General features: G+C 36.3%; 1 protein-coding gene and 1 pseudogene across 1 annotated transcript in view; both read left to right on the top strand.

Annotated features, from left to right (window-relative positions):
* The window catches only part of LOC137621646 (contactin-3-like), a 33,579-nt pseudogene extending 28,585 nt beyond the window's left edge, over positions 1–4,994 (top strand).
* LOC137621878 (protein O-mannosyl-transferase TMTC2-like) overlaps positions 1–5,000 on the top strand; it is a 95,947-nt gene that overhangs the window by 84,519 nt on the left and 6,428 nt on the right.

Raw genomic sequence — 5,000 nt, 5'->3', positions numbered from 1 at the left:
TTAGTCTTCTCAGCATTTCTAGTCCACTGCTGGACAAAGGCCTCTGGAGACTTTGGTCTTTTCTGCATTTCTAGTCCACTGCTGGACAAAGGCCTCTGGAGACCTTGGTCTTCTCTGCATTTCTAGTCCACTGCTGGACAAAGGCCTCTGGAGACCTTGGTCTTCTCAGCATTTCTAGTCCACTGCTAGACAAAGGCCTCTGGAGACCTTGGTCTTCTCAGCATTTCTAGTCCACTGCAGGACAAAGGCCTCTGGAGACCTTGGTCTTCTCAGCATATCTAGTCCACTGCAGGACAAAGGCCTCTGGAGACCTTGGTCTTCTCAGCATATCTAGTCCACTGCAGGTCAAAGGCCTCTGGAGACCTTGGTCTTCTCAGCATATCTAGTCCACTGCAGGTCAAAGGCCTCTGGAGACCTTGGTCTTCTCTGCATATCTAGTCCACTGCAGGTCAAAGGCCTCTGGAGACCTTGGTCTTCTCTGCATATCTAGTCCACTGCAGGACAAAGGCCTCTGAAGACCTTAGTCTCTCTGGGGTTTGGTCCTTTATATCATCACGCTGGCCACCAAACATAACTTCAGTTGTGTACGTGATACTTCCCACTGAGTAAAGACCTTTTATTTAAAGAAAGGTATTCATCACACATCGGAAGTTAAGTTCGTTTCACTGGATAAAAATAAGGCATTTTATTACAGGTCAAAAGCGATGCAATTCATATTCTTACAGTCCCAGTAGGAGGATTCCTAATTGCTATAAATGTGGTTTATCCAAGTGTCTCTGCAGAAGCAACAACATATATTAACAGTTGTCCTTTGAATCTGCTGAGAGGTCATACTCTCTTACTGCTACATTGTTAGAAAAAAACCGTAATTTTAATAGGAAATTTTCCGTAAAAATATCCTGTTTTTAGCCGTATTTTAGTAAAATACAGGCGACCGTAATTTTACCTTACTTTGTTATTATCTTTTACGGGTTGGTGACCGTAATATCACTCCTTTACGTCAATATATCCGTTATTAAAACGGTAAAAATCCTGGAATAATTGTTGCCAGACATTTACCGTTTATTTAATGCAAATTTTAACAGTGTACCTTCAAGCAACTGAGTCGAACTCTATTCCCCTTCGAGTTTATTCTCATTACTTCTGCTTAACCGGATTTTCCTGAAACCGATCTTCAAGTCATATGAAAAATCAACATTTAGGGAAGACGATAAAGGGAATAATGAGAAGAAATGGTTTCCTAAATAAATATTAAATATTAATTCAGTATGATTTTAAAATAAAGATTACTTTCTTTATCAAGAAAGATTTTAGGGAGTTCCATAATGCATCCTACTTTCCTGAAGAATTTTAACACCAATTAAAAAATAAGGATATATTTTCTTTCATATTTAATTTTCATTTATTGTAAGAAAATGTACACGACGTATATTAATGCCATGATAAAATTTCAAAGACATTACGATCTTTTAAAGTTCACGTTCATAGTTTTCTTTCTTGGTGTCAAAATCAATCTAAAATAGAGTAGTTTGATTTAGCGTTGCCTTTTAAGAAAAATTCCCAATTTATTACTCTTATAATGCGTTGTTGGAGGATAACAGACCGAAATGTGGAGAGGATTATGACATTGATTGAATGCTTTTGGTAAGTTTGTGCAGTGAAAAGTATTATTTCTGGGAAAACACTTATGGGGTGTTCTTTTAATCTATTAAGCAAAGTTCCTCATAATGTTGCTGATTATTCCTTAATTGTATTCAGTGGCACTTATTAGTGTTCTATACTTGGGCTAATCCTCTTGCTTAGGTATATCGAACATTCTCCTTTGTATTTAGAAAACAAAATACTGCTTTCTTGTAGAATCCAGCTTCCCTTGTTTTGGAGAAAGTTTTAACCATGCAGTCTTTCAGCCTCACTCTAGGAGATACTACTTCATAGCCTAATGTTGAATGATAATTTTCAATGCCTGAAAGTGAAGGTTGTGTGTGTTTTTTTTTTTTTTATTAAATCTACCCGTGCAACGTACAGTGATTAAGGAAGTATTTTATGATGTACAGAAGTCGTATTAAATTTTCTTAAGATATCAAAATATTTGTCCTCATCCATTGTAGAAGTAGTTCTTCCACATCATTTCAGCTGAGTGAATTGTTATGAGTCTAGATATTAGGAAATTAGTTCAAAAAGTAGATAAGAATTTGAATGGTTGTTTCATCAAGGTCCTTCGATGGTAAGGGACTATGACTCTTTCATTTCTTCTTTGATATACACTACAGTAGCGCTCCAGAAAGTTTCTTTGGCTTAACTGGTTAGCACTCCGGGAAATTTGCTCCGCTCTTCCGTTAACGCATGTTACTTCTTCGACCGGAATGTCGCTGTTTAGAATTCTCTTACTCCTCATTAGTAAGCTCATTGAGTTATTATCATTACTAAGTTAAATATGGATTATACATTTCTTTGTGAGAGCCTTCAGTGTCCTTAAACTTTGATGATAATTTTCAGTCATAATGGAGTCCACATTTATTACTTGAAATTATTAGATTTTCATTGATAAGGATCAGCACTGGTTACATATGTCTGGTGTGAAAAGAGGTTTGACCACCAAACAAAAACGAGTTTATTAAGGCTATATCATCTTTTCCATTTGCTGTATATGGTATGACTGTTTTTTTTTTTTTTGATTCCTGGTACTGAGTGCCAACATGGGCTTTTGTTTCTACAAGTGAGAAGTGCTGTGACTTTGCATGCATCTCCTATGGAGCTCATTGTTTAAAATTGAAACGAGATAGAAGAGTCTCATACATCCAAAACACATGCATTCTGTTGTTTGATCTCATACTGTCCAGCTAGAATAGCTAAATGCATTGACCTATGACTGATATGTTTTTTCAATAGTTTGCATTGCATGGTGTTGCAGTTATGAAGTTATGAAAGAAAATGGTAGCTGTAGAATAATAGAAAAATGCATTGACCTGTGACTGTGCTGTGTTTTTTCAATAGTTTGCATTACATGGTGTTACAGTTATGATGTTATGAAAGAAAATGGTAGCTGTAGTTCCCTATGTAGCAATTAACCAGTAGCTGCGTTACTTCTAATATTAAGTAGCTTCAGAGTCTATGAGTGCTAGAGCTTCTCAGAGAATTTAGAATTAGAATTCCAGAGTTCACAATCCTTAATGTTAGGCCTATAGAACCTAATTAGATGAAAAAACAGAATGATTGTTTTACTAAAAAATTATTAAGCTAGTAACTTTTGGACTATGTGTATAATAACTTCAATTCGGCATCTCTGAAATGACCATTTGGTTTCTGATTCCATATTGATATAACAATAAAAAAAAAGATGATACATTGTGTCCAAGAAAATTGTAATTTTTAAAACACCTAAAGTTTTTGGGTACATTGATGCATGAAGAGCTTACATTTTCTGACTAACCATGAAATAGGTAACTGCAGTAACTACTGAATCAACAAGACTCTACCCACAGAGTGATAGATATCCTTACTAAATATTAGAACCCTATTTACGTTAATCATCTGGACTTCGTGCTACAGGTATAGGGCAGCGGTGGGATAAGGGAAGAAGAAGAACAATACGAGTGTTTTGGGGCAAAATTCAATACAAGTGGCTATAGGTGCAAAGAAAAAAAAAATTAAATAAGCACTGAAACGCTACTGTTTATTAAACAAAATTAGTTTGTTCTATAGAATAAATAAAAAAAAAATTGCCCCAACTCTGCTTGTAAAGGAGCTTTTGCACTAGGAGCTTGAATTAAGTTGCGCCAAATCTAGGGCCATTGCTGTGTGATTGCGAATATGCTTTATCTCTGCTTCCTTGGGTTTGACAAAAGAAGGAAAAGGCCGCGTAGTTAGGATTATGTTATAGTGCTTGCTGATGGCTCTTTGGATTATCGGGTTTTATAAATTAACGGTTTTTTTTAACATACATTTTGATCAGTTGTGTTGAATCATTGACTACTTCAGTTACGAATATTTGTACTATTTTTTTTTTTTTTTAAATTTTCAGTGATTAGTGGTTATTGAAATATCACAAAAATGGTCTGGTATCACAATAAGCGCTTCCATAGCATTAGAGATACACAAGTGTTAACACCGATGCAAAACTCTTTATCATATTGCTTTTTATCATCGCCAAGTGCTTTTCATACAGGCTGTGATGTTTACTAATCTATTTATTATCAGGTCTTGCAGATCCAACAGCAGACACAGACATTTATTTTGCCAGAACAGAAACAACCTGGAATGGATTATTTTCCTTGAAACCGGTCACAAAACCAGTTAACTTTTAAAATGCAGAAAAAGTTTCTGTTCATTAGTTTATGATGAGTGGAATGATAGAATTTTTGTTAAGCACTAAATGATCTTAATTGATTGCGTCTCGAGGAAGAGATCTGACGACTCATTCTCTTCTTTCAACAGATTCCAAAAACAAGAGAGGACCGCAGCAGAAGTGCGATGACTGCGTGCTCTTCTTGCAACTGGGGGCCACCTTCGTCTTCTTCACTCTCAGCTTCGTCATCGCCTTTGCATCCACAGCAGAGACAACAGTCGTCCGAGAAGAGACGACCCTCGCTTGTCAGAAGAATTCTATTTAACGCCTGAGAATATAGAGTAACACCAATGATCGTTCATGCAACGATGATAAATCTGTAATAAACCTCTTGGACATAGTGAGAGTCGTCCCATGAGAGATAAGGTGGCAAATCTGAAGCAATTTCTTTTATGTAAGCAGTGTGAGTCGTCAGAGGAGAGATAAGATGGCCAATCTGAAGCAATTTCTTTTTATGTAAGCAACTGGAAAGACTGCTTGGCCAGACCCTGGAAAGGCTTCCTGAAGAAAACCTTAGACGATGATTGCGAAAAGAAGCCGGAAGGAGATTGAATATCTCTCTCACTCGCTCATAACTATTGAAAGATTTATTTGCAAACGTCAGTGCAAAAGAGAAATTAGTTTCTATAAAGTTGTTTGCAGTGATTTTATAATT

The sequence above is a fragment of the Palaemon carinicauda genome, chromosome 28, assembly GCF_036898095.1.
Source record: "Palaemon carinicauda isolate YSFRI2023 chromosome 28, ASM3689809v2, whole genome shotgun sequence".
Classification (NCBI taxonomy): Eukaryota; Metazoa; Arthropoda; class Malacostraca; order Decapoda; family Palaemonidae; genus Palaemon; species Palaemon carinicauda.
The sequence above is the reverse complement of the archived record's forward strand: the minus strand, read 5'-3'. Positions and strand labels throughout refer to the sequence as shown.